This window comes from Aphis gossypii, chromosome 3 (assembly GCF_020184175.1).
Source record: "Aphis gossypii isolate Hap1 chromosome 3, ASM2018417v2, whole genome shotgun sequence".
Lineage (NCBI taxonomy): Eukaryota > Metazoa > Arthropoda > Insecta > Hemiptera > Aphididae > Aphis > Aphis gossypii.
Genome location: NC_065532.1, coordinates 31,554,096 through 31,577,886, shown reverse-complemented (window position 1 = coordinate 31,577,886; position 23,791 = coordinate 31,554,096). Strand labels below are relative to the sequence as shown.

General features: G+C 27.1%; 1 long non-coding RNA gene across 1 annotated transcript; it reads left to right on the top strand.

Annotated features, from left to right (window-relative positions):
* Positions 1–20,645: 20,645 nt before the first annotated feature.
* On the top strand, positions 20,646–22,341 carry LOC126550917 (uncharacterized). Its single transcript, XR_007604956.1, has 3 exons — positions 20,646–21,079; positions 21,181–21,256; positions 21,820–22,341. It is a non-coding gene; the product is annotated as an uncharacterized LOC126550917 (long non-coding RNA).
* The last annotated feature ends 1,450 nt before the right edge of the window (positions 22,342–23,791 follow it).

Sequence of the window (23,791 nt, the reverse complement as noted above, 5' to 3'; positions counted from 1 at the left end):
ATAAATTCGGCGTACGTGCCCAGAGAAAATAATTGGCCAACAAATCCGGTAGCGGAGTCGTAATTTATATTCAACTACAATATAATTCGGTTTTTCGGTTGCCAAAACTCGAGACGGTGGCCGCAAGGGGGGAAAAATTGCCTTGGTATATACCTTATACACCTATGTATACAAATGGGCTGTATTGGTGGTTGCGGGGGCGGTGGAGTGCCACATGAACGTTTTCAACACACAGCACGTGCACTTACAAACACACGTTCGCGACCACGGTAAAAACAATCTCTTCCTCCTCGTTCAGACGCAGTGGTGGGAGTATGAACGACGGTTAGTCGGTATTTCAGACGTTTTGTTTCTGAGCTTTTGCGGGCCGAAAAGAAAAACAAATATCCTCGTGTAATTTCTATGTACGGGAGTTGGAAGCATGACCTGCGCGTGTATATAACATACACCGGACACGTACGTAGAACTGCTGAAAAGTTTTGGAAAAAAAACAACAATAAAATTACGCACTTTTCGTAGAATAAATTTCTTGCGGTGATTGCTCGATTTACCCGTATACCTACGATAAATACGAGTTAATACATTAATGCGCCGCGGCGATGTGTGTGTGGTTAACGATTAGTTGTCGCGTACTTGGGTATACATATTAATTTTAACAACGAGTTTATGCACTAATTACAGTTTCTGCCGAGAAAATCAATGATTAATCGTCTAATATTATTAAGTACACTATTATAAGTATTATACTCGTACATAAAGTTTGACTTATTACAATAACTGTACATCACTATCGCGATGCGGCACCGTCGGATTTTGAGGCTTTTAAGAAGTTTAAATAAAATAATTGTTTGACTAAAAACTTGCAGAAAAGTTTATCCATTGCGTAAAAACCACGTGCCAACGTTCCGTTAAAATTTGAAATATACTTATGAAAATTCATTATTTAAGTTCAAGTAGGTTAAGTAAGTAGAAACTTTTTCAAGCAAATTTCATTATGAATATTATTACATTTTTGAATAACGAAATGACCACGAAAGTATATATATATTGTATTATATACAATATATAAATTATAATATATTAATTATTCAGAAAAAAATACGGAACGTCGTAGTATGTTTTTGTAATCACAATATACAATAGTTATTTACATTTTTCACGTTTTAAAAATATTCACATGAATGACAATGTATTGTGCGCAGAATAATATGGTATTATGATAATATTATTTAATTATAATATTAATAATATTATTATTGTTTTAGTTATGAAATAAATACAAACAAAATATACTCGTATAAAATCATATTATAATAAATTTTCTCGACTCGTGCTTATCGTTTCTATAATACACATTCAATTCGTAATTTATTTCATTATTTTCAACATTCAAGGGCAGCAACGGTAAAATATAAACAATAATATAACAGTTTATAAAACGCGAATGAAATTATATTAAAATTAAATTTACCATAGTATAATATCAAGGACGAGTTCACGTCTTTATAAGGATATCATGCGTAGTATATTATAGTAATAAAATTTTAAGTAATACCGCTGCACTCAATATATTGTACGGCATACATAATAAAGACAAAAAATAGTAGATAAAATTCGCGGAAAACCGACGAAGTGTTGAACAGCGATGGAGACATAATCCTCTGAAAATCAAATTGATGTCAAAAAACAATTATAGTAATAATAACAATACTAATTGGGTAACGGCAATAAAACTGGACTTAAAACGACGCGTAAATAATAGGTAATGCGATGTATATGGAGGCATCGTAAAAAATCCAAAATTAATAATATTCGACTCCACCGTTGGTTGTCTGATTAGCATTTTTTACGATCTGATATAAATAATACATAATTATAGCATAAAATAATACGCATAAGCCATATGAATTCTAATGCAAAAATTAACTGATTTATTTTGGAACTATAATACATGACCAATTATTACCATTAATGCTAGTATGGAAATAGATAGAACAGAAAAACTAGGATTCAATAAACTCATGTTTAATTTGTTTTGAACACGCACCCAAGTCTTTTATACGCACCGCATAAATTATGTCGGACACCTATAATAACATAAATAGTGTTAATAATATGTCATTGTGTTTTAGATGTCATTACTGTCGATTAAAAATGACGTATCGAATCGTGTGTACAACGACCAGTTTAGCAACTGTACACCCAATATCGGTTGTTCTTTAGTTATAAATTTAGATTCATCTCGAAGAAGAATAGTTTATTTATTTAATATTACCATTCATTAACAGTTAATATTTTTTGTTTGAACACGTATGCCATATGTACATATAATATCATATAATTTTAAATGTATACTTTGTCAGTTTAACAATTACATACCATCACTTGATTAATTGTTTTTTTTAATTACTTTATTTTATACTCGTGTATTATAATAATGTGCAGATTTATATATTATTATGAATTATTGTAATAAACTATACGTAGGTATATTTGGAATTGCCTAACACAATACCTACATGTGTACTTTAAATATATCTTTTAGAATTTTATTCTACATTTAACTGAAAAAAAGAAAAAAATCAATTTACTGTATTACCAATAGTGAAATTAATAAATTGCTATAACAACAATATATACATACAGTATACACAGGTAAATCATAAAATATATCTAGTTATATGGGCAGATAGATCGCCTTCGTCCAGAATAGTTTTTTATATCCAATTATTTATTATTGAATTCAAATTTAATACTTACATTAAGTATACATTACAGTGACTTTCTCACTGATGTGGTACTCTATAACATCTACTGTACAGCAGATCAGTTATCTAATTTATCCTTTTTTATTGTAATGTGAATGAAGAACGTTAGAAGTTTTTCATAAACTTGTTATGTACATTTCGTTTGATAATATCGTAGCTTTAATATAACTGTTCTGTCGTATTATAGGACTTGATTTAGAGTTAACTTCGTCATTGATGAGTAAATCACTGTAAAAAGATATTTAATGATGTGACTTTACATTAAACGTCAAGTTTTAGCTATTAAAATTAAAAGTATGAATTTTACACAAATACTTACCAACATTCATCGTTTTAAAGAATTTTTTACAAATATGTTATCACTACATTTGGGTGCAAATTTCAAATCTCTTAAATAATTTATTTTTTAACTATATAAAAAAAAAAATCTAATTTTCTATTATTTTTCATTTTTCTTTAATTTATTTTTTTCTATTCATAATCATATTTAAAAGTACTGGGAACTTTTGATCTTCTAAAAGTATATAAATAATTATACTATAGATTCAATTTGATGGGTTATTTATAAATATGGTTATATATGTTTTCAGTCATTCAGTCATAATCAGAAATCAATAATGTATTTACTTGTATATATTATTATAATTTAAAATTAAAAAATAAAGTAAATAATAAAATACTTAGTTAACCACTAAGTATTAATCAGTGAACAATAATTATAGTAAAAATGTATATTTCTATTATTTGATTTAATTCTTTTATGATTTATAATGTTATAATAAAAAAAAATAATTATACATGAGTATATAGAATATACACAGGATTAATAAAATTTATTTTTATTCTGTGATATATTATCATTTTAATGCATATGTTTGATACAATTACATTATATCATTATGCCATTTTGTTTATGACAACCGCATAGATACCTATTTTTGTAATTATATTTTTTATTTAAAATAGAAAGTTTTTCTTTTAAAACTCAAGTAATCGAAATTGTAATACTTCCGCTGTTTTAACAGTTTTATATTGACTTTGGTATTTGTTTAAAATTTAGAAAGTCTGAATCTTGCATATATACTTGGACATAAAACTTTATCCCATGTCCAATTCTTGTAAAAAAACTTTTACAGTTTACTCTATTCAAATAGACTTTTTTTGTAATATAAAAGAATGAAAGGGATTCGGGCAACCCACGGAGGCGGTTCATATAACTCTATTCAATATATCCTAATAAATAATGATAAAAAACATATTTATTTATTTTGAAGTAATTTAAAATATAATTTTCTAAAAGTTTCAACTGTTGTTATTGGTTGTTATGGAAAAAGTTTAAAACATTTTATAATTCAATAAAACCGTATCGTCTTTATCAAGAGCATACTTCCATAAAGTTATATAATAATTTAGTTGATAGTATATGAAAACACTAAAGAGTTGTGAAATGTTTATGAACTCGAGTTTAATTTCTCAACCTTGTTATTCCTCGTTTATATTTAATTTTTTTTCTCTAATAATGTTTTTCTGAGTAAAAACAAATATAAAATAAAATACTGCGTTAATTTTATTAGACACTTTTAGGTTTCTATATGAAACATCTTTATGGTTTATATCCCTAATATATGTCCGTCAGTCCGCATACAATTCATTGCCGTGGTTACCAATGTATAAACTATCAATATGTATAAGTAAATCGGTTACATTTATTTATTGATTTTTATAACTATAATAATATATTATACTACACACATTCGTTATTATGATTTAATACTACTCGATAATCATCAATTAAAAAAATTAATTATTCAATATGATTATTAGATATTTTAATACAGATAACTCTAAAAATATAATAATGTAATATTTTATTTATGACGCGAAGAAACCAAGAAACTTTAGTTTTCGATTTTAATAACTACGATTTTTGTCTAATATCCAGAAACAAAACTTATTTATAACTACCTACGCATTTTATCATAGCATTTAATATTATTATTATAGGTATAGGGTAATTTTATTGATTAACATTAACAAAATATAACAACTGTTAATAATAAATTAATGAGAAAAATTGGTTTTTTAAAAATAATTATCTAATTTATGAAATTATTTATATTATATGTTGTGAATTGTGATCTGTGACCGCAAGATTATAACATTACTTATGCCATTATTCGTATGTTGTAGTACTTAACTATATTTGCAGTGATTTACTTATAACTACATTTTCTAGTTGTTTTTAAAATTTAAATCTAGAAAGTGGATGACCTTAACTGACCAAAAAAGTTCAACGTCTAAAATATATTGATAGTTAATATTATCCCTCGTCCTCACATTAATACATCACTGTAAATGTGTATAAAATAATTTTTTGTTTAAAAACATATACCTACAGTGTGCGCCGAAGTATATGCTTAGGATATTATTTTAATGATCAGATAAGACAGTTAATTATTTGCCATTACTCAGTAGTGGAACTTTCTAACAGTGTATATGCACTATGTGTAAAAGAATTTATTTACTGTTTGATATTTATTATATCTATGTGTAGGATTTTTTTTTCATATTTCCAATTTCCGTTAGCTATATATTTGTTTTCGAGCTCCTGCCATCGTACCTACTATAATATGATTCTCGACTAGATAGATTTCGAGTGACATATCGATCGACGCATGGCAGTTTCATCTATATAACTGGCGGGATACATATTTCGATTAAAAAATGTCAATTTTTATCTCCCTACATCCGCCGAATGGACAGGAAATGCGCTCTGGCTTGCCGTGCGCTGGTCTCCCCGCGAAACCCATCAACACACTGCACGATATGGAGTTCAACAATAAGTGCCAAGATCGGCCAGATCTAATAGGACTTTTAATTAACTATACGTAGGCATAGAAGCTATATTATGTATGATGAACACATTACGTACTCGTGCGCGATCCGTTACAAACCGAAATTAGAACTATAGGTAAGGTGTTGAAATTAGGACGAGGTGCGCGGTGATCACGCCTTATCCACCGCGCGCGTTCAACTGACGAATGTCATCGACTACTATTGCTCTGTCGTCTGTCAAAGCTCATTTCGTCGAGTATGCATAATGCATGTGTTACTATAATGCACATATAATTCTACGGATGTGTAGGTACACGTTACGATGAGTATTTTTTTTGATGTATAAATGTATTTTTTTTCAAATTCTCCTCTTCTGGTAGACAGTTGTCCCTACAATCAGCCATGTACATGTGCAAGTCGTATTAAATTTGATATATATATACAAATACACAATATAGAAGGTATATATATATTAGTATAATGCAATTGCTATTAAGCCACCGGCACCACCACCACCGCCGCCGTCGTCGTCGACGCCACTGGCCCGGCCGGACTCGGCCTATTAAAAGTCTTCGGACCGTGTCATTCACCGGGCTCCAAAATACGTTTTTAATGTGCCCCGGACGTTTTATTATTGTATGTCGACCGTTGACGTCAGTATATACGCTACCGAGTCAAAGAAATTAGCCCATTAAGCGTCATGGTTTAAAAGACACCCGGCGTTTCATATATATATATATTATACTCGTGTTGTAGTCGTGTGTATACTAACATTTTTGTTTTCCATATTTCCTATTCAAATGTGCGCGTAACGCAATAATCATCGCCGTCCCATCGCCCCGAATCATAGACCGCCGGTTAGCGTATAGGTATGCATCGTACCAATGTCCTAAGGTATATTTATAATATTATTCGAACCGCCCATAGTATAATATGTGATACGTATTATAGGTACCTACCTCTATATAAGTATACACGTCGTATTCACCATCACCACGGTTGTGGTGCGTGGTCTGCTTATACTGTACACGCATTATAGATTTCACCATTGTTCTCTGGACGGCAAACGCTGGCGATTTGCATATTATATAATATATACCTATAATATAGTGTATAATATTATACACGAAAATGTTCCGCGCCGGCTGGTTAACGCGGGTTCCTAGGAAAAATAAAAAAATAAACGAAGTAAACCACCGGAAGTCACGTGCTTTTATTTATTTATTGTTTTTCTTAATAGACACATACACACAATAATAATATTATACACGCCCGAATTCAACACACGTCATGATATTATATTATAGATAGCTGCAGCTGCTATATTCGTCGTACGTTGTAGCAGAGCTTGCAGGTATCGCTCGAAAAATATCGTATTTTTCAAACAAATCGTATGCTGCTCACAAATATAATACAACCGCCGTATATTATTTTGTTTCAATTTTTTTAACGTAAAATTGTTCAATATAAAATCTATATTATTATAGACTGTGATGCGATGTAATTGTTGTGCTGCATACTCATATATCTAAGAAACGTACGATATTCGTATCTATGGTCATTATATTTTCAACTAGAAAAATGTTTATACATTGTACAATAATAGTATATTATAATCATGTAGTTCATTATAAATTATAATATTACGATGGTAAACACGCACGTGTATCATGCTGTTATCGAAGTTATTGCATAGTTAAACTTCCGAATAATGCAGTCTACCGGACGTTTTTGCGCTATTTATTAGAAAACGTACTGTTATTCTAATGCACATCTCGCTGCGGGGTTAACCTTTGAGTTATCCCCATTCCCCGATAAGCATTACATCCCGAGGCTATTCTACCTAAAATGGACCCACGCGAAATTGTACCTCTCAAACGAGACGTTTTCATATTCCTATCCTTTAATTTCGCTCGAATCGTAAATACCCTGAGGTTATGTTTGATAATATTATAATTTTGAAGTAAAAAACTTTTTTTACCTCTTACGATCCAATGTTTTGTTGTATAATGGCGTTTTTTATAAAACATTTTACAACCTCACATTAAATTATTCACGACTTTTTTTTTCTTTAAAGTTTTTAATTCTTTAATATCACGGAACTCACAAATTATGCCTTACATTATATTATTTTAACACAATGCAATCAATGTGATAATATTTTTGTATAAGAAAAAAAATGTATCAACAGCCATCGTTTGTCTCGAAGAATTCATATATTTTTTCAATTTAATCTTAACATTTAGTTTTCCAAATCTTGAACTGTTAACTGTATTAATAATGTGTGTCGCAATTTATTGTTTAAATATTTTATACTGTTGTGCATATCTACTATTATGTCTCAGTAATTGTATTACTTTTACGTGTTTCAGTGAAATTGAAACAACTTGGAAAAGTACTGTGAATACTCTCATATCAATTTCAATAAAGTATTTAGTTACTGTCCATCATGATAAAAAAATTAAAGATTGTTGAGATATAATATATTTTTTAAACGTTCCTTGAAATTATCTAATACCATTATTTTAGTATTAAAACAATTATTAGAAAATATAAATACTTTTTAGTCTATGTACCTTCTATATATATCATATTATTAATTATTATAATTATATGAACAATAAGTATATTCTGGATAAAGTGTACAGTATTATGATTTGGTTTGATATAAGTAAAGTATTATTATTGGCGTTCGCATGTACCGTCGTGACAGAGAAGAACCCGTCATCGGATCAGCGGAACGTGATGTCTGAAAAATGAAAATGCAAGCGTTGTATCTATAAGGGGTTTGGAAGTTTTGAGACCGAAGGAAGCGATGATGACGACAACTACAGGTAACAGTGATAATGGGCAGTGGTCTGTACCCACCATAGTCCGTCATAATAAGGCATATATAGTATTATACTATTATATACTTCATAGTTTTCCTATCGAATCCGACACGGTTCCGCGGGCGGTCAGCTTGTAAGTCGTAAATTACAATATATGTATATAATGGACGTGCGTGGCAATAATAATAACCCGTCGCGATCGAGTCCACTCGGACACAGGTATATCGGCGATATAGTATTAATACGGTGTGTATAATAGGTATATTTTACATATTATATTATTATAATATTCTATCTACGGGTGTGTAACGTGCTTAATATTATGCAGTATACCTGGATACCTACCTGTCGCACAGTGGTAGTAGTGGTCATGAGGTACGATACAGTGTGTAGTACGAACAACAACAATCATAGTAGCAATAAGTATAATAACAATAATATTATTATCATTATTATTATTACTATTATCGTATTAATACGCATGTCGTGTCCCACACGCACACTGCTGCTAAGTATATTGTATAATGTAAATACACAGCGGTGACTTTTTAGCGCACGATACGGGTATAATATTATTATATGAAAAAACAAGGTGTTTATTATAATATTATATTATGTGCATGAATAATATAATAACATAATATATATTATTACATATACACAATATTATGTATAACGACGACCTTGACGCGTGAATCGTTATGAATATTATTTTAATTTAATCGCAATGGGCGTTCTTCTGGCGGTTGTGAAATTCGTGTGTGAGAATCGGCAATAGATCCCGCGCGGAGCCAATCATTTCTCCTGTACTATTTGCTCGTGCCCAGCCGCGCACCGTTTAGAAGACGGTCACGGTTGCAGCTGTATGCGTATAAACTTTAATATCATATACATTATTGTTTGCCCGAGTCCGATATAGGTCCGTCACCGTAATAATGATATTATTATCATAATATTGACGCGCGTGGTACATAATAATGATATAGGTATGGGTCACGCCAATATAATACGCGCGACGTATTAAATAGGTTGCGCAAGCTCATCTACAGCAGACTCGGACGAGACGTTTTCGCGAGTACATAATATTATGAATATTATAATATATGTGTTTTAACGACTCGTATGTGTTGAAGTGGTCAGACTAGACACGCATTTATAATAACCTTTCGAGTGCGTAAAAGAATATTTTAACGTCTATAATATAGGTAGGTACCTACAACGATATCGATGTCAACGTCGTGTCTGCTTGCTTGCCGATCAGCACGAATACGAAAAGTTGAAAGTCGAGTTTATTTTTAATTTTAACTCAACGAGTTTCTATGGATAATAATAATTATAATAAAATTAAAATGTCAATGACTTGTTGATGATTAGTATAATATACTAATGTTTTTGTAGTGTATTCTATAATATCTGTTTTCATAAATGATGACGATCCAAAACCGTAATTTTTGCATTTTTTCTTTTCTAGTTCAAAAATAACAATTACCACGAACAAAAGAAGTAAGCGGAGACACTAATGTGTAATAATCCGTGTAGGAAAATGATTCAATGGCTCGAAAACATCAATTTTTATTGCCTACATTTTTACCGTTTGTGAATTATTGAGATCGATTAATTTAAATTACCTAACATAATATTATTTGAATTTCACTTGATTTTTAACCTAGTTGAAAATTATAATTTATCGGACCAGCTTCGAGTTCGACTCGGTTTATTACATTTCAATATTATTATAATATAATATTATATATATATATATATAGTTACTGCAATACACCACGACGGCGTCAAACTCGACGGAGTACAAAAATCCGTTGTCGCGCGTGGGTAGTCGGGTTAGTATCATTACGCGAAGAGAGGCCACCGCACTCGTGTACATCAGACTTGTATGACCCGGAGCGTCGTGTAAACTACACAATAATAATAATAATATATAAATAATAATATATACTTATATACATCTGTATAGTATACGGCATATACCTGTGTGTACAATGTACTGTTTAAAAAGTGTATATATCGTATAATCACGACAAGTCGCGCCCACGCCGATCATGACATTATAAGTTCTATAACCGCGGTATAATATTATATTGTATTATTAAAACAACAGTCGCTGTAACTCAACCGAAACCGCGTGCGTTTCAACAATAATATAACACGTTATCGCATTATTGTCGTATGCAAAACGTATATTTTGATAATACATATATTGCCACCTATCTACGTGAACGCATTGTTGTGGGATTATGTGGAAATATAGTTTTTATTCCAGTTGAAAAAAATAAAATGTATTTTATCAATGAGTTTAAATGACATTATAGGTCGAGAAAAAATTTAAAATATAAAAATTAATAACGTAATAAAGTACTATAATAGTGTTCTGAAGCTATATTTTTCCAGTAAGTGTACTGTACAGTTAGCGTATTAGATTAGCCTAACCTACTATAATATCAAATCGCTTAACCGCACCGATGGAACGACGAAATGATGATTCATAAAAAAACATTATAGCTCATGTTGTTTTTGTAAATACGATGTTATTATCGTTCATGAGAATGATTATTTTATTATTGCGTCCACTCGCTATTTTATCTTTAAATTATAATACATTTATTACTACAGAGCAGTTGCTCATAAAAAATGATTATATATACAAAAAAGCAATATTCATTTGAACTATCACAAAAAAAAACTTGAGTCAAATCAATTTTTTTTTATTCGTTCAAAATTGCGTATTGATTATAATATGATTTTTGTATATTATTTTACTTACGCCCATACTTCGCTGTACAAAAATACGCTTAAAACTTTACTTCTGATAAGAATATCCGTATAAATAAAATTACAAATTATTATTTATTTGCAAGAATTGTAAGTCGTGCATAAAATATTTGAATGAGATTCTCATAAGGTGAAGACCATATTTTGTTATACTATTCGAATTAAAATAAAGTCGGATTCAGTGCTATAAGAGATTGTTGTTTTTCAAGAATAGCTAACAATCGTGCAGATTAAACAATTCTTAGCCCCAAAATTACTGAACCATTAAAGTATATTACTCAATATACCTAATATAACATTATATATTATAGATTATCTAAAATGTCAATTTTTCGTAACGTGTTAAGTCACTATTGAATCGAATATAAATATAACGTATATAATGTTCCTAATATGTTATTATATTGTGTAGTACTATAATTATTGAACTAGTTAATTGTATAGGAACCCTGTAAATTAATTTACCGAATTATATTATTATTGAGTGTTATGTAAGACATAATAATAATGAACCACCGCATGTTTTTATTTTCGGCAATATTTTCGTCGTGCTATTAAAATTAAAATAAGTTTGATGCAATTAAATATTTAGCTTATTGATAATAATAAGTTTTACTAGTTTTGCCATGATTTGCGATATTGATGTATATTCATAGTCATCTATGTATACCTAGTAAATAACGCTTGTTCAATTTTATCGTACAATTAAATTAAGATAATTATTGTGTTATTAATATATTATGTTAAAACGTACGTAGAATAATAGTTATGTAAAGGAAGTAGAAACTCCAATATTATGTATCATCCGTATACAAAGCATTGGTAAAAGGTAATAAAAAGAACCTACGTACGATATTATATATTAATTTTATTATTTATACTGACCAGTGATCAATTTTACAATTATTTAATATAATAGTTATTAAATAAATTGTTGGTGAAATGTGTTTTTTGATCATAAGCGCTTTTAGATAGTAATTTATTTTGAAAAAAATAAAAAAAACCTGGCATCATGTTCTCATTTATCGTCTTATCGATTACCACGCGGTGGTAAATTTTTTTCGCAACATTGTGTTTAATAGGCCAGCTGACACGGTCAAAACGAAAGTCGAGGTCCAGTGACCAGTTGTAAACTGAGTTTACTGACCCGCATCCGAAGGCCTTGTAAACAAAATAACCACGAGTACCTCTAACAATAATCATATTTTATAACTTATAAAATAAAATAACGTATTATACTTGAGAGTTACGGAATACAATTTGGAAAACTTGAGATTGATTGTTTACAAAACCAATGCGCCCCCATAACTAAGTACCTACGTGGCTACATTCTAAATACTTATAAAGTTACGTTGAATATATTAGCATAGTTTAAAGTTTACGGTGAAGTCATATTATTAAATGCTATTTATTACTTTAAATTAGTCACTTTAAACTGTTACAGTTTTACGTAAATCGTCTTTCAAAAAAAAAAAATATATATAATTTAATATCACTATAGTAATTAATTATCAACTCCTTGAATTTCATTTATTTAATATTTTATTTTGATCAGTTTGCAGGTATTCAATATCTTACAGTGGATTTATAGATTTTAAGAAAATATACGATAAGTAGAAAAAAAAATGTTTCTTAACTTCAAGAATTATTTTTGATACAAAATACATCTTATAAATAATTTAGTTTGTTCTTTAAAGACATAAAAATTAATAATTCTAAGAATAAAATAATTAAAAAGCAAAATTAAGGAAAAATGGTAATTTTTACGCAATTCTGTTTTGTGCTAATATTCAAAAAATAATCAGAGGTACTTAAAAAAATACTTAAAGTTTTTATAAAATGTTTATACTATTACAGTATTACTTTATGATAACAATTTCAAAATATTTTAACTATGTTTTTGAAATTTTTATAAAGATTTTTGGTTTATTTTTTTCTATAAATGTTGATCAAAAAATTATCGCTTGAGTAAATATGAATAAATATTGAAAAAACAGTGCAATCGAACTACTAATTTGTAGTTAGAAATTCATAATATCTACTTTTTAATATCACATTTTACTAAAAAATATTTCATATGCTAAGTATATAATTTAGGTGTTATACTGTTATCGTTTTAACATTATAACATTATACCTATAATATTCTATAAATTATTAGAATATTTTAATTATTATTGTTCAATAAAGTAGCTGAACGAGGATCATACAATTAGTTAATTGTAAATTTTAAGTTAATGCAAATAATTAGTCGTAAAATTTAAACAGCGCTGAAATATTTTTTTTAAGCTTACAAATATCAAGTATACAAACCGGCTGTGTATAATTGTGTGTATGGATAATGTATGTTGAATTACCATACCTACCTCTGAGTTCGAGTCTTATAGAGGTACACAACCTACGCAACGATGGACATGACGTATACTCAAAATATTGTTCTTGTAATTAATATAATATTAGGTCTGTTAAGGAGACCAGAACTTGTGCGTCGTTGGTAAAATCATAATATTATTATTATTTCGTATAGTAGGTAACAAATTTATATCTACGCAGGTAGTTCGCATTTTATACTTGCGTACACACGCGTTATATTATATTATTCAAGCTAAAAATTAATTATGTGAACATGTATAACATTATAATAACTAATAATAATTGTCATAGGCGGCACAGGAAACAGTGGTTCTTCCATCGTGGATCATAACACACTGTGTCGCAATATAATAATATACTACAAGCATTAAAGGTACACGTTATGTATTATTTTTGTAATGATGCATGGCGTTCAATAAAAATAATTATTATGTAGGATATAGTATAGTAATTTATATTATATTAAAGTATTGCAGTTAATATTGACCACCAAGCAGATCGCACATAGAATTACAGCTATTACAGGAAGTTATAGCTGGTTGATAAACCATCACTGTCATGTAAGGAGGAGTGAGGTGTTTTTTTTAAAAAAAAAATATTTATAAACTGTTTTCCTACCGGACACACCACTTATATCGGTTATGCGTGAAAACACACGCATAAACTGGGGCGCGTGCCGAGTTATGCACTAACGCTCCGTGCCATATACTTATATAAGTACTGTACACAGTTTACGCGATCCTGCAGGATGTGCTTCCCGTACAGTTTTTCTTCGTGACCGTTATGGCTATACTTACCGGACGAGGTGTGATTTTTTTCATAGACTATAGTACCTATATCTCAAATGTCAGCTGCCAATGAAAAGGGATGCAACTATTTTTACTGGCTACATTTATTTCGTACCAGATTATTACTATGTGGAATGTATTGATTCTACAGTGAACTATAATACAGGATATAGGTAACAGGTATATATATTAAATAGGTTCCCCAAGCTTGAACTAATAACGTAGTTTTAATACCTACTCAAAAATATGTATAATAATATTGTAGTTTAATTTATGTATATTGTCCAATACAGTACGTTGTTGATTTCAAAAAATACTTGAAATAACTGCTGTGCAGTTTTTTTTTAAAACAATAACACATTTAATACGGTACATTATGGTGGCGTTTGAATCAAAACATTTCGTATTCTAGTCATACTTTCAGGTCTCCATGGAGATTTTTATTTTTAGATTAATGCGAACCACACTTTCAATACAAAACGATAGTTAAAATTAATATAGTATTGTTTGGTTGCGTGTTGTCTGTGTATATTTTATACTAGTTGTTATACGTTTATATGATGTACTCGTATATTATTTTAATTGCACAATAATAATAATAATAATATGTCTGACCAATATTATTGTCACGGTAGTGGGCGTAAAAAATATAACAACCGATATAACGAGATTTTCAATTCATAATTTACGTCTTTGAATTTTAACTCGAAAAGTCATGAATCATCCCAAATCATCGGGTGGTATTTTTTTTTTATTATTATTACGATTTAGTATTATTTTCTAATACTTATTTTGTAAGCTTATAATTTACATAATTTACCTATATATAAATATGTGTGTGTGTGTGTGTGTGTGTGTGTGTGTGTGTGTGTGTGTGTGTGTGTGTGTGTGTGTGTGTGTGTGTGTGTGTGTGTGTTTGATTTGACAAGGGGGTTTGGAATTGTCAATAAGCCTCATTATCGAAATGACAACATACAAAAAATAAAAATAAAAATAATATATAAAGGTAAGATTTACATTCAAATAAGAAAATTATTTTAAAAATAGAACAGCCAATTGAACTTCCATGTGTAAGGAATAGATCTGATGATGGAATATCATTCAAGGTATACATTATTATAGTCTAACTAGAATAATATAATAATATAAATTATATAAATTATAAGTACCTATTATCTTAATCTGATAACTTAAAAAAAAAAAATCTAAAAAATAAATAGTGTTTGTTTTTGACAAAACAATTTATTTTAAATTGAATGAATACGATTATTGTCGAAAAACCATTATTAATTTTTAATCACCATTAATCTATCACTATCTTTAACTATTTATTAATAATTATAATAATAGTTTGTATACAGGCAGAGTATCACTTTTTATATTTATAAAAATTATTGTTTATTTCTTCATATTTTAAATTCTAATTAATGCTCATTACAAAAATTTTCATATAATTTTCATATATTTTCTAAAATTTATTTAAATAATTATTTAATTTTTTTGTATTAACACCTTTTATTTTTTCAGGACATAACACATTTTAGAGAATTTTTAAAATGCAATTTCTGGATGTAAATTGTATCAAGTTAATACCTAATTCCTATCAAAAATATTTTTATACACTTCATAAAATAACCGGCGAAATGAAAATAAAAATGAGGAAAAAAAGATTATATAAAATCAATTTTGTTTTGTTGATATTATTTAAAAAATATTTAGAGAAACTTAAAATATTCTACTGTTACCTAAATTATTATTTTCTATACTTTATGTAATCATTAAAATATTTAGATTAATTTGTTATTTATATGGTTTTAGCATTTTGAAATTTTTGTTTTAGTGTGATATAAAAAAAAATAGGTTTAATTCCCGGGCTTATTTATTACAAATAAGTTATTTCAAAGTTATTAACAAATATTTAGTGGTACGGAAAAAAATGAGATGGTCGATCTACAGAAATAATTAATATATATATAAATAATAATAATATTATAATATATTATAATCACAATATTTTGAGCGTTTTAAAGTTTAGGAAAGATAAATCGGATATTGATACAAACATAACATAAAAAGGGGATGGTATATATTAAACTATTAAAGCGAATAAAAAAATATGAGACACTATGTATAATCGTAGTTTGTCCAATAATTATTATAGTATTATTAAAATATTCACGATTAAACTGTTATTATACGTGCAACAACTGTGTTTGATTAATGTTCTAACGATGTAAATTTCATATTTCCGCATTGATTAATGAACATATTTTTATTTATTTTTCGTTTTAGTTTATAGTCGATTGTAATGATTTTATTATTGCATTTTATTCACAACGAATAAAAAAAAAAAAAAATGATCGACGATTGTTATCTTGTTACTCTATTGTCTTTTACTCGTGGTAATCAATAAAACATAATGACACTAGAATTATAAGAGATTGATAGTGATAATATAGTAAAAGCTTAACGATTGGCGCCATTTAAACGCGATAAATAAATATCAGTTTATCACGATTGATGATGGTTTGACACTTGATAATGATAAAAATGTATAATATTTATAAATAATTTTCAAAAAGATAGAACGTGATATGCCATACGTAAACTGTTAGTTATTGTGAATTAGCTTTCAAAGAACTGTATGTGTGTGTAAAATATTGAAAAATAAAAATGTTCATATTCATCGTTGAATATCTTTAATGTTCATTTTTAATTGACACGAGTAGGTTTTTACGCTAACTATTGAAAATTTACGATTAACAGTTATCCATGTGATTATTAATTGTATCTACTTTTTATTAATTAAAAAAAATAAAAATATTAAGTTTACTTGAAAAAAAAGACAAGCACATTTATTCTTTTTATATTTAGTTTTGTAGTGATATACTCTGGTATCCGAAATAATATTCAAATCAGTTACTACTCTAGAAGTAAGCTCTTAATTTTCAACAATACAGATTTTTTGTGCAAACTGTGTACCTACTTCATTTATACGGTTAATTATATTGGTATTTCTGATGAAAAGATAAAATCTAAAGCCGGACTTAACTATCGATATCTTGTAACTTTAGGTATTGGTTAGGTCTTGAGTGAAAAAATATTTATACATTTAATATAATAGATACTTACTTAAAATAAAAACGTGCCATGAAAAAACAAAAAAAATGTATTCTATTCAAATGTTTGTATTATACAATACATACAACATTTACCAATTTGTTTGGTGAAAAACGCAATTAACCGGTAAATATCGATAATTACCAGTTAATTATGAAATGTTTATGTTTTACGTAATGTACTGTAACATTTAAAATATGTGCTGTGTACAATGTACATACCTGATTAAATTATAGATAATTAGTTTAAATGATTTTTAAAAATATATTGCATTTTTAAAAAACATAAAGAGTACCTATGGTAGATTTTCAATTAAAATACAAGAGTGGATATTTAAATTTATTCAACCATATTTTTGTTTTTATTTATATCATAAATTGACTTGTTATTTATTAATTATATTGAAGATAATATTATACAAATCAACTGTAATTGCTGTAATTTCGGTACAAAAGCATAGTATTTAATTTAAAATAAAATTCCAATGATTTGTATATGTACTAATAACATAAATCGATAATTGTATCTTACTTAATATACATTTATAACAAAATATTATTTTATACTTATTGTAATGTAAAAATTAAAAAAGGAATAAAGAACAACGGTAAACTATTGCAAACTACAAAATGTATGTACCAACAAAATTTAATATCAAATCAAGAATCAACTTTTCATTATAAATAAACTATTTCGGTAGTTAATTGCTTTTGTTGATCTACGTGGAATGGAAAAACAACAGTTTTATTATCCCGACGTTAACAGTTAAGTTTTCTTTTTATCAACAACTTAATTATGCCATTTGTTTTAGACTAACAAAAAGCGTACAATCAACCATAGTTTGCTAAACTATGCAACATTTTTCTTACTGAATACATTAAAAACAAATGTGACTATCACCGCAGAAAGGATTATTGTATTGGATAAGAGAATAACATACAATGTAAAATTACATTGTAATCGGAGAAAATATAGCGTATAGCATAATCAGTGATTTTCTTGATACTACATTATTATTATTAGAAAATATTTTTTATTCTTTTTTAGTAAATTTTACCTATCTGTCTAAATTGAAATTCAAACGAATAGTTTTTGAGTTATTTAAAGCTTTATTTATTATGGAAGTCAGATCCCTTAATAATAAGCTTATAAATGAGGGTTATGATGGTTTAAAAACTATAGACGTTTATTTTAATTTCTTAAGATTAAATATATTATAATATTTAAATAATATACAATTAGTAAAATAACTTCTATAATATTACATTTAATATTATAGAAGTATAATAATATAACATATTATATTTTACATGTCTATTTTTTTTTTTTAGAAAATATGGTTAAATCTAACATTTTACAAATTAAAAATATATTTCTTGAGTTAATATAAATTATAAATAAACATAAAGTATTCTAGCATGAAAAAATAAGGAAAATCAAGTATCAAATTAAAACCTGTGTTTGACTAAATTCATTTTCTTTTCTCTTGTTGTAATTAAGAATAAAAAAAAATATTATTTCAGAATGTTTACCAATTATTTATATCAGGATTATATAGACATAATTTAATTTTCAAAATATTTAAAATATTTTTGATCCGAATATTCATATTTGGTGAATCATTCTGTATGTTTTTTATTGTAAATGTTGATTAAAAATAAAGAATACATTCATTTAAAACTTAATGTGTTTTTTTAAAGTTCTAGTAAAATACTAAAAAATCACGAAAGAACGCTCCATAATTTGCTAAACAACTATTTTTTTTAAATTAACTTTGGTTTACTATTATTTGAGAAGACCAATTATTTTATTAAAAGTGGAGATATATAATGAGATTACATTTTAATATTAATTTAAGAACTTCTGAAGGTTCTAAGAAAAATTTATTTGAAGAATTTTAAATATTAAAAAATTTAACTGTTATTTCATTAAATTTTCAGCTGAGTTTTAATCAGAATCTTATTTTTTATAATCTATAATTAACAAAAAATGTCTAAAAAAAATTAAAAATTAAAATACCAATTATCTGAAACAAAATGTGTAAATGTAAAGCAAGGTTATTTATTAACTAAATATGATACTAGTAGATATTTTATTGAATATTATTGTTTGCTATAAACATATATATTATAGATTTTATAGATGTCAGATAATTGTTAAAACATTTTTAACATATACTTTTAATATATAAACATTTATAAATTTAATATTTTTTAGATTCTGAATGAAACGATTAATGTATTGATTTGACAAAAATGTGTGTATCTATTATCACATAAATAATGATTTCTAAGTCAATCGTGTTTTATGAACACAATATTATTATAACGATGTTATTTGAATATTTTGTGATCATGTTTTTCTGATTTTTTTTAATAATAATTCTTTATTTTTAATTTAACTATTTAATATTTTTGTGGTCTGTAATCGTTGTAGTTTTTTTATTTATTGTGAAAAAATGCATATTTTTGTTCCAACTCTAAAGCTTTTATATTACTTTTAGGACAATTACTATTAATCTATAAATACACAAAAATAAAGACATAACATACACAAAATCAAAATAATTGTCAAGTGGTACTATCCTTGGGGTACCTACATTTATTTTAGGTTGTCTCCGTGGATAGCGTCACTTGAGGAAGGAGATAATTTTATTGTCGGATTCAACCCGAAAAAGTCGTCTTCAATTCAATAACACTTTTTGGAAGAAGATATAAATTAACATAATGGATCCGGTCAAATTTGAGTCTCTTCTAAATTTCTAATGGATCAAAAGATCATAAATAACTCTGAAGTTTCCAGGAAAAACATACATTTAGAAATTACTTTATATTCAACGATTGACATGATTTTTTTTTATGACATATTATTTTGTTTTTCTGCAGTTACAAGAAAATTCTTAGTTTCAATGTCGATGAAGATGTTTTCTACACAGTCGTGTTCTATGAAAGGTAGACGGATTACCTCTTCCTGTAGCTTTTTCATTTGCTGACGAAACTCACGCTGATTGTCTTCGAAACGCTGCAGTGCGTTTTTTTGTGTTGCTCCGTATACGATTCCCGTTAGCAGCATACACCACCGGGCCCCTCGAATCATTGGTGAAACATTTACTGGACACTTAAACTGTCTGACCATCGTTCGGAAATCGATTAGTATTAAGTTGAATATTGTTTTAATAAATTACGACGTTTATATATTATTATATTTTATATAATCAACAACAAGAACAAAAAAAAAAAAAATCTGTTTATCTGCAGTTTGTTTTTTTACAACTTTTCCCTGATATTTGTGTATTTTATATACCAAGCAGTTATTGTAATCGATAAAACACTAATAACTCTATACTATATATATGGGAAATAAAGTAATTAGACTAAAATAAACAGTATACCGTAGGTATAGCTACGATACAGGTAACATATTGCAATATTAAATCGTGTAGCTAGTAATATATATTTTGTTTCATTTATGTCTTATACAGTTTCAACCGCCGGAAATAGAAATATTGAGATACATAATACTATTTGAATTGAATAATTAACAAACCAAACATACTATGTATGAGAATTCGAAATTTGGTAAGTTAATATTAACATAACAGAAATAGCTAAATATTGCGGTTATTATAATACATATATAAGTTTAATATAATTGATTAAGTTTATTAATTATATTAAAGTGGGATTCGTTCAATCTGACATAATGAGTTAAACTGCAGTTTTGCAATAAGCGGATTTTTCTGGAATATTAGAAAAGTAAATATATATTTTTTTCTTTAGACGGTATACTGATATTATTACTATTTCTAAATATTATCTTTACATAACATCCATATTGAGAGTTATTACATATTAAATTAGTATTGTTTTATAGATTGTATAAGTGTTTGAGTGTGCGTGCGTGTAATTTTTTGCGACAAACGTGTTCAGATTTACGAATTTCTGTCTGTATACGTTGCCAGTAACTGCGATTAGCCGTGTTAGGAAACCGACGACAGTTATTATTATTTTATATACTCGACGCGTATTACGATTGTTGATGCGGTATATTAATATATTATCATTATTTATTATACTGTTCAGCGTAACTTTGTAGTAGGTAGTCACTATTATAGTACCTATACTATGTATTTTCGATGACTCCGTGCGCACCCTTCCGAACTCAATTTATATTCATGGTTTACGACCATGGAAATAATAATGGGTAAGGCACATTAGTTATTATAATATTAGTATACATAGTAGTGTATCAGTTATATCACATGCTTGTTTATTTATTTATTATTATTATATTATTAAAAAATATTTATTCTGGCTAGATTGGTGGTCGGTCAGTTAAACCTCATGGAATTGTGTCTACGTTATGAAAGATTCAAAATTAGGTGGGGATGTCTAATTACTTTTTTGGAAATTATAATACTTTCTATAATGCACTAAATATAAATCAACCAAACCGAAAAATCATTGATGGTGACTGATGAGTATTGGGGTACGTCATAGCTATAGGTACTTATGCAATGGATTTCATTATTATTTTTAATTTTTTGTGTATGTATATTTACAAATCGATTGAGTATAATAGTAAAATATCCATACATACTCAAAAATAGATATTTTAACGGAGGCAAAAAATATCGAAATTGTTTTTCATTCAAAGTAATAAATTCATTATTTGTTTGTTTTATGACGATTGAATTCTGAGAATGGTACTGCGATCATAAATAAATATTAGTCAGTAAGTATAACCCACTCAATAATTATATAGATGGAAAATTGTACCCATAAACTATGCAGTCATTAAGATTTTTTTTTAATATTAATAAATGTAATATATTTATTCATTTTTGTCCCTATCCATTTGTGTATTTTTTTAAGAATACGCCCTGTCTGCAGTATAAGGTTAGTTGCTGTCCTGATTTGTAATTTTTTTTTATGTACATAAATGTGTTATGAAAACATAGATATCATACGATTTAGATTAATATATACCTATATATATGTGTGTATTTTTACATACATTTGACTTATGTTAAATATTATTCACCGAAGAGGTAATTTTTAAAATATTTATATAATTCACAATGTTCAGTTGGTTGCACAATAATATCCTTATAATTGCTGCTTTATTGTATTGTATTTTTGATGTCCAGTATTATCAAGGAAAATGTAAATTATTTTTTACAAATATTTTAATAAATTAAAAAAAACAAACTAAAATTTAATCTATGGTGAAATAAACCATATTATATTTTTTAAATTTCTTTTAATTTAATTATTCAGTGTTTTGTACAATAGATGTTTTTGTTTTAGTGAGTATGTAGTTATATAACCCTTAATAATAATAACTCAGTAGATTTTTAAATCTTACTATATATTATTAGGTATTTCTTTATTTAGAATTGTTTTTTGATTGCAATATTATCCATTATTCTTTTAAAATATTTAATATAATTATTACAACACTAGTATGTATTTACAAAGTCGAGTAAAGCGTCTAAATCTCTGTATCATTTATACCTTTATTTATACGTTTAATTTTATTATAAAAAACGAATTTTAAATTTTCTAGCTATTGGCTGATGATCATTACAGCCATATTTGTGTCAATAATGAGTACAAAAATCGTCAATTGAAATAACTATTATTTATTTTTTTTGTTTTCACAATATAAGTTGAATTTTGCTAGTGATTTAAGTTTGACCCTTGATCCATCAAAAAATTAAAAAAACAAATAAACATAATTGCATTAAACATGTTTAATGAAAATATAACAAAAAACATTAATAATAATATTAATATTTTATTAACAATAAAAAATGAAATACACTTTGATAAAAACAAAATATCTATTATTCACGGTATAAAGTATAAAAGTATACACTAAACAGTAAACATCTAAGTTTCAATATGGTTGTTTACAAATGAAGTCAAAATGTAATTGTTAGATCAAACATTATGTGTTTTCAATATACATTGTAAAAATATAAGATATTATGTAGGACGTCATTTGATTTATGTATTCATGTATACTATTATTTTTGCTAATTGATTAAATTACTTAAAAATTTATTTTTCATTTATTTGAAATATATAATATATTGTAGATAATTTAATATGATTTTAAGGCACATACGTAAATAATAATTGTATTTTTGTATCATATATGATTTCATAGTAATGTGTCGAAAAACTATATTATGTTGTGTAGAAAAAAAATATATGTGATTTTTAATTGGTTTTCATCATTGATATATATATTTTTTTTAAAGACTTAAAATTCATTAATCTGCA